Raw genomic sequence first — 7,612 nt, forward strand, 5'->3', positions numbered from 1 at the left:
AAACGCATTTTTAAAAGTAATATTGAAAACCAAAAAAAAACAAAACAAAACAAAAAGAGTCAGAAAGAAGTAACACATTTGCATGTGACGCTTGGTGAGAATCGGCTGCGAATGAATGGAGACTAACAGCTCACTGCATCCTCCAAGGAGGGCTGGGGGTGGGGGAGACTCCTCACAATTTCAGACTCGCCAACTAGAAAGGTGCAAAAAACGGGGGGCAGTAGCAAAATTCAAAGGGAACGGGGCCCACTTCATTTAGAGGTGAGCGCCGGATGCTGGAAAAGGAAGGGGAAGAGATCCGTTGGTGGACAGCAGCTCGCTAAAGGGGGTAAATACAGGCCGGTTTCGCGGCAGAGCCTGGGGCTAGGGCGTCCAAGGCCCGGAAAATCGACCGCGGGGCTCTCGGGGAGCGAGTGAGAGGGGGCCTAGAAGAAGGGCTCCCCCCGGGCGCACCGATCATCTTAAGGCAAACGTCGAGCCCGAAGCGGGCCGAAGCGTCTCACTCCGAGCGGGGTAAATGGGCGATAAAGCAAAGAGAAAAACTCAGGCTGCAGGTGCGGCCTCCAAAGGTTCCTGAGTCCCGGGCTCGGCCCACTGGTTTTCGAGGTCTGAAGTGAAGAAACCCAAGCCTCGTGCCCGTCCCCTCCCCCATCCAACTCCCCCCCTCACCCCACCCTGCCCCGGCCTTTTCGCAGCCACCCCGGCTTTCCCTCCTCACCCAACGGAGGTACCGGGTCTCCTGGTTTCCACACGCGTTCAGAAGCGTGAACTCACCAGCCGCTGGGGAAATGGTACTATCTTCGCAGCCTTCCGGGCTCCTGATTACGAGTGGCCTTCACCGGTTCGAGGTTTCTGCGCGCCGCTCGCCCGTGAGACCGATTTCGAGGCGCCTACTCTCATAGGCCGCAAGCACAGCCGCGCTGCGCGGGGAGCCTGTGGAGGTCTTCCTCTTGCCCGTCGTGCACTGCGGCCGGGGAGTGGAGAGAAGGATCATAGAGAAGTACGTATATAGACAGTCCTCACTGTTGGTTTTGAATCACCGAATAACCATAGAGAAGAAACGAGTAGTGAAGACTAGAAAGGCTTAAACTGTAAATTAGGACCCACTCTGCCATTTTTGATTGGAGCCGATTAAGTCTTGTGACTACACGGCGCCATCTTGAGGTCAAGGTTCCGGCTGGGTTCTGGGAGGGTGGTACGGGGTTTCGTTAGTGTTTTGGGGTTAGAAGGTTGGTTAGTGAGTTAGTGAGGTTCCTTAGACTGGTGATTGGTCCCCACCCAGAGCCTCACTGGAAATCCGAACTGTTGATTTTTCCTTAGGAAAAAAGAGCTTTTGATGTTAAGAAATAACTGGTTGGCAGTTCAAACTCACCTGCCACTCCTTGGAAAACCACATACAGGGTCTCTAAGTCGGAACCGACTCGATGACGCTTAACAACAAAAAATAGTGAATAAGTGGGTTAACTGTTGTTACTTGGAGGGGATTGCGGTCGTTGAGATGAAACAACATATGTGATTTAGTTTGTGTAAAACTGGTGACCTGTTGTTCACTCAATTCACAGTAAAAAGTTTCCAAAAAAAAAAGGTTATTTATGTGCACTGGTAAGGGCATACATACTATCGGCCAACAAGATGGTTAGAAGATCTTTAAAATACCTGAAAAGACGTGTAAAAAATACCAGTTTTGATTCTGTACTGTAAATATGCGAGACCAACGAAAATGAATACACTAACCACAAGTGACTAGATTGTTCTGCACATGAACTTTATAATAGTCAGTACATTCTTTACATGCCTTTGTTTTGCAACAGAGGAACTCTGGTAACTCAGTGATTAAGAGCTGGGCTGCTACAGAAAGGTAAGGGTTCAAACCACCAGCCTATATCCATGGGACACAGATGCGGCAGTAGACTTTGGTTACGATTTCTACCACCTTGGAAACCCTTATGGGGCAGTTCTGCTCTGCCTATAGGATCTCTGTTAGTTTGGATCTACTAAAAAGCAACGGGTTTAAGTTTCCCAATCGCTTGTTTCCTGGAAAATTTATACTTTCTTGAACCTAAGGTTATTGTCTCCATGTGTGCTTGGTACTGAGCCAAGTGCTGAACATATACAGGGGAATTGTTGATGTTAAGTGCCGTTGAGTTGCTTCTGGCTCATCAGTACTGTTGAGTCAGTTCCAACCCATTGGTTGGTTGGTTATGTGCTGTGGAGTTGGTTCCGACTCATAGCGACCCTGTACAAGTTTCCGAGGCTGTAAATCTACGGGAACAGAAAGCCTCATCTTTCTCCCATGGAACAGCTGGTAGTTTCGAACTGCATTCATAACCACTACGCTACCAGAGCTCCCATAGCGACCCTCTATAGGATTTCTGAGGAGCAGCTGGCAAGCTTGAACCGCTGACTTTGTGGTTGCAGTCCAGCACATTAACCCGCAATGCCACACTAGGACTCCTCTAAAGGTGAATAGGAATGAAGTTTTACTCCCATTCTGCAGAAACTGTGGCCACATGGAAGGTGTAGATGGGACCCTGACCACCGCTTAGAACTAATAACATAACCTACTTCCCAGGGTTTCAAGAGCCTTAGTAGCTTAGTGGATTATGAACTAGGCTGCTAACCAAAAGGTTGCTATGAGTCAAAATGGCCCACAACCACCGTAACTACTTAACAAGGCTAAGATAGCGAATGTTTAGCAAAGTACTAACCCATCAAAAGCAAACCCACTACCATTAATCTGATGTTGACTCATAGCAACCCTATATGGGTTTCCAAGACTCAATCTTTACCAGAGCAGACAGCCTCATCTTTCTCCCTTGGAGCAACTGGTGGATTTGAACTGCTGACTTTGCAGTTAGCAGTCCAGTGTTTACCCTACAGTGTCATTAGTAAAGTGCTAGTCAAGTCCTAGTTACATTTTCCAAATAAAAGTTTGTATATTTTGATTAAATATGTAAGTGATGCAGAAGGAGTCCTGTTTGTGCAGTGGTTGAAGACCTCAGCAGCGAACCAAAAGGGCTGTAGGTAGAACAGCTGCTCTGAGGGACAAAGATGAAGCAGTTGGTTGCTGCAAAGATGACATCCTCGGAAACCCTGTGAGGCAGTTCTACGCTATTCTATAATTGTCGGAATCAAGTGGACAATGATGGATAAAGGGTACAAGCAGTTTCTGCTCAACTGATTCCTAAAGGTTGGTGGGTCAGATATACCCAGCAAAACGGTCTGGCAACCTGCTAATGTAAAAATTGTTGTTAAGTGCCATTGAGTGTGTTCTACTCATAGGGACCTGTATAGGGCCCTGGTGTGGTGCTGTACGATAAGCACTGAACTGCTAAAGCTATACAAGATTTCTGAGGCTTTAAACCTTCAAGGAGCAGAAAACCTCATCTTTCTCTCACAGAGTGACTGGCAAGCTCTAACCTTGGAACTTGTGGTTTGCAGCCCAGTGCTTATGGTAAAGACTGATGTTGTGTACCATCAAGTAGGTTCCAACTTGTATCGGATTTCCCCACAAGAGACTGGTGAGTTTGTTGTTTAGTGCTGTGGAGTCAATTCTGACCCATAGCGACCCTGTATAGGGTTTCCAAGGAGAACTACCAACCTTGCAGTTCAAACAACTTTGCAGTCTGGTGCATTAGCCCACAGCCACACCAGGACTCCTGATTACACAGGTTTTAGTCTAACATAAGAAGTCATCATTCAAAATCAATTATCTTGAGGGCAAAGAGTCTGAGTGCCTTTTTTTTTTTAAACCACAGGCATAATTCTCTTAGGTTACACTCTATCCATTTGTATTATTAAAATTTTTGTATATGAACTCATATTACTCTGTAATAAAATAAACCTTGAGAGATATTGCCTCAGGCAACAATTTGTAACTTTTCCTGTAGTTGTTTATTGTTACCCAACATCCATTCCCCTCTCTTTTGTAATGTTGCTGTTAAGTGCATAGAGTCAATTTCAACTCTTAGCTAAACTATATAGTGTTTCCCAGGAGCAGTGAAACTAACACTTCATTGTTAGCAATTCAGTGCTTATACTACAAGCCCATACCTGAATTCCTTGTAGTTAGCAAGACTTCAAATTCTTTAACTCCTCTACCATCCATGTAGGTTGAATATGAAGGCCCAACTCTAACCAGATTGCCTTCTCTGACACAATGATAAACTTAAAACCCAATCAAAACCTGGTAATTTACCCCTTACAGTCTTTGTTGGCTGCTCCCTCCCCTGCTCTTTGTAAACTCTGATTCAGTTCCAGACAGACCACAACAGGTACACTGAAGAGTGAGCCAGCAAAATCTGCCCCAGTAATTCACAGCCAGATTATCAGAGCCCCCTGTTTGAGAATACAAGCTATGGTTGGCTCCTGCTTGCAGCTGCCTCGCTGGCTGCCACATCAGGAGTGAGAGTGGTAGGGAGGATAGAAAGATAAATTTTCCTACCATTTAAAGATTGCCTTAATTTTGTTTCAGTGTGTGGTTACAATTCTTTGTAAAAGGTATACAGCAAATATAAAAAGAAAAATTCAGTATTAAACGAGATGTAACGTAGCAATGTAAGGACTGTATAATATTAAAAAATCAAATAATATAGGTCACCATATTAACATCAAAAAAGAAAAAAATTATATATATAATTTATAATTATATATACATACCCTGATCTATTTTCAGAGTTATTACACAGTTAAGATCACAGATTTCTAGTTGCTTTTCTTAATGCTTGTGTGGGAAGATCAGCATCTTATACCTACTCACATCTCACCTCTGCCCAAAAATCTTGCCAAATACTTTATGTCTTAAGATCATGATATATGTAGCCTGCAACATCTTTTACTCACAAGAAATAAAAGGAGAGAGAAGTGAGCAGGGATCAGAGGGGTCTACTACCACCAAGATAGAAGAGGTGGGAGTGGAATGCATCCTTTGGAACCTAGGGTCCCTGGGTTGGGAAGCTTCTATGTCCAGGGAAAGAGTGATACTAAGACACATGGAGATCTCCAAGGAATGCTGGGCCTACAGATGCTGAAAGGAGACATGGGTCTTTTTCCAGGTCCAGTGTTCTGAATTCAGACTTCTAGTCTCCCTAACTATGAAAGAATAAATTTCTGTGTATTACAGCCATGTGGTGCTGTGGGTTAATGCACTGGACTGCAAGGTCGTTGGTTCAAACTCAGCAACCACTCCTTGGAAACCCTATATAGAGTCACTATGAGTCAGAACCAACTCAACAGCGCTTAACAACAACAACTTAGAGTATTTCTGTTTTAGCAGCACTGGATAACTAAGACAATGTCCAAAGAGGTAATTGTGACAAGATTTTCTCTCAAAGGCTGCAGCATGGTAATAGGGACTTATTAGGAAGAAGAATTTTTTTTTTTTTTTTCCAATTGAAAACTGCATTGGTGACAAAAAGGTTAGGAAAGTTGGACCCAAATTTTTTTTTTCCATCATGACAATGCACCTGCTCATTCTTCAAGGGTAGCAAGGGCTGGCTTATAAGCATTACCTCATCCAATTTACAACTCTGATCTTGCCCATTCCGATTTTTTTTAATTCCCAAAACTCAGAGGGTATTTCAGAACACAATTTGAGTACCTGGGGGATGCCAAAGCTGTCTCTTAGATCTGGTGTAAAGTGAAGAGCACAGAATTCTCTAGGGAAGGATTAGAAAGATGGAAACACTGCCTTCAAACGTGCATAGACCTAGTTGGAGGATATGCTGAGAAATCATTGCTTCACATTCTGTTTTTATTGAATAAAGGTTTCTCTTATTTTGTAGGAAACTCTGACTTACCCTCCAAAGTACTTCCTTACTGTTCTTTTACTGCTTTTAGTGCTGGCTTTTTGCTTCAGTTCAAAATATTTAAAAATTTCTCTTGATGTTTCTTCTTTTACAAGAACATAATTTAGAAGTGTATTCTTTAGTTTTTAAGTATTTGGGGAATTTTCTAGATATATTTGTTATGAATTTCTAGTTGATTCCATTGTTGTCAGAGAAAATATTTTGTATGATTACAATTCCTTTTAGAATTGAATTTTTCAGACCCCCCCTTCTAAGATTGAAGCTCAAAGAAAACCTGTGAGCAGTCTAGTATGCTTGCTGGTGACCACCTGGGTTTACTTGTGAGTGGGTGTGGGGAAAATACAGCAATGAAGACATGGGCTGAGTTTGGCTCTGTTCCATTGGCACCCGTTGACCTAGAGATTAGAGAAGAGGAAGGCCTGGCTGATTTGAAGTTTAGGGAGATGTGTGAACTACCATGGGCACTGACCTAGCCACTAGGAACTAGAACTGAGAATGAAGCAACCAGCAGATCTGAAGTTCAGGGAGGTGTGCATTAACTCTCAAACTTGCCATTAGTACCCATTTGACCTAGCTGGCCAGAACATGACCAGATAAAGATAAAGATATTTGATACTGTGAGCAAGTATGGTGGCAGTGGTTGTGTGTCATGGAGTCAGTTCCAACTCATAGCGACCCTGTACAGGGTTTCCAAGGCTGTAAATCTTTACGGGAGCAGAAAGCCTCATCTTTCTCCCACGGAACAGCCTGGTTGTTTCAAACTGCTGACCTTGAGGTTAGCTGCCTGTCTCTTGTAACCACTAAACTACCAGAGCTCCCTGTGAGCAAATATAAATTGCTACAATTTGATGAACTGGACGTTTGCTTATGGATGTTGTTGCTCAAAATTCCAACTGGAATGGAAGGATTCTTCATGTCATAGAATAAGCTTTTTTTCTCAGTGCACTGGGATGAGTAATCTAGACATTGGCTATCAAAAATGGGGAGGCTATGGCTTCAATGACTGGATGATCAGAGCTCAACCAGAAGAAGAAAGAAGAGGGGAAAATAAAAAAGAGTAATCTGATATAATTTGATGAACTTGACCTACACCTATGGATGCAGTAGATCAAAAGACTAAACAAATCCTTACAGCAAGGATCATTCCCACCCCGACCACACATAGAGTAGACAGGGATGGGCAACTTGGATATTGGCTACCCAAAATGGGGGGGGGCGGGGGCAAGAAGAGACTGACTTACAAACTTTCAAGAGGGAACCTAGATCTAGAGGGCGTGGAGGAAGATAGAATCTCCAGTGAGTAGTATCCAATCTGTCTAGGTGGGGCTGATGAAATGAAATGCAGATAGGTCTCTTGTGATACAATAGTGAATAATTGTTATCAGGACTGACTGTGAGGGTTGGAAATGTAAAGGTACAAGTTTTATAGCAAGGAAGGGAGTGATTAACTTTGCAGTCTAGGAACAGAGGTCCCTGGGACCATCAACGGATAAGAGTGGAGAGCGAGACCCCACCCAGAGAAGTAGTAACGCCAGAGATGGAGGCAGAGACTATGATGTGGAGAGGTGGAGCAGCTGGGGACTTTAGATCCAGAGAGGGAGAGGGACTGTGTGCTGACAAACAGGGTGCAGGCTTGTCATGTATACCCTTTGGTTGGTTGATGATGCATGGAGGGGATTGTAACCATGGCAATGAAATGATATACAATAGAATGAATGTAAAACTAATGTTCTCCCATGTAAACTATCACATAATTCACAATAAAACATTAAAAAAAAAATGGGGAGGCTATAAAGGCACAAAGT

The 7,612-nt window shown here is 43.5% G+C and overlaps 1 pseudogene; it reads right to left on the bottom strand.

Annotated features, from left to right (window-relative positions):
• Positions 1 to 835: 835 nt before the first annotated feature.
• LOC102841095 overlaps positions 836 to 7,612 on the bottom strand; it is a 38,455-nt pseudogene continuing 31,678 nt past the window's right edge.

Source organism: Chrysochloris asiatica, unplaced genomic scaffold (assembly GCF_000296735.1).
Source record: "Chrysochloris asiatica unplaced genomic scaffold, ChrAsi1.0 scaffold00079, whole genome shotgun sequence".
NCBI lineage: Eukaryota > Metazoa > Chordata > Mammalia > Afrosoricida > Chrysochloridae > Chrysochloris > Chrysochloris asiatica.